Source organism: Theobroma umbraticum, unplaced genomic scaffold (assembly GCF_002168275.2).
Source record: "Theobroma umbraticum cultivar Fairchild unplaced genomic scaffold, ASM216827v3 scaffold_20.0, whole genome shotgun sequence".
Taxonomy (NCBI): Eukaryota; Viridiplantae; Streptophyta; class Magnoliopsida; order Malvales; family Malvaceae; genus Theobroma; species Theobroma umbraticum.
This window is the reverse complement of record NW_018397266.1, coordinates 220364-220830: the sequence shown is the minus strand read 5'-3', so window position 1 is coordinate 220830 and position 467 is coordinate 220364. Positions and strand designations below refer to the sequence as shown.

The window sequence follows — 467 nt, the reverse complement described above, 5'->3', positions numbered from 1 at the left end:
AGAAACATACAATGAGTAAAACAAAATGAAGTGAAGTACCAAACGCCTCTCGACTTGCATGAAAAATGGAAACAGGATCACAAGCTGCAAGAACAACAACAATCCATAAACTGCACAAAACTATAAAATAGGGGATCAAAAATTATAGATACATTAACTTAAGTCAGAGTTTGGCATTCTAGTAATGGGTGAAGCTTCCCCCTTGGACAACCAAACCTAGGGAGGGAAGTTTAGAAGGCTTGAAGATGACTTGGTTACAACAGGCTGAGCCTCAAGGGTCGGTGAAAAAGAGTACTCAGAAATAGATAGCAGCAAACATTGAATAGGAAGCTAGTATTATTAAAAAACCATAAATCCAATACAAAAACTAATAGAAATTCATTGTCATTCTAGAAAATGATGTTCAAGAAAACCTTAATTCCTAATGGAAAGAAACAACATCTGTATAATAACAAAAGTTAAAGCCA

General features: G+C 34.9%; 1 long non-coding RNA gene across 1 annotated transcript in view; it reads right to left on the bottom strand.

Moving 5' to 3' along the window:
- LOC110423539 (uncharacterized) overlaps window positions 1-467 on the bottom strand; it is a 2701-nt gene that overhangs the window by 115 nt on the left and 2119 nt on the right. The window contains exon 2 of the long non-coding RNA XR_002445829.1: window positions 40-84. This is a non-coding gene — a long non-coding RNA (uncharacterized LOC110423539). The remainder of the gene's footprint in view (window positions 1-39; window positions 85-467) is intronic.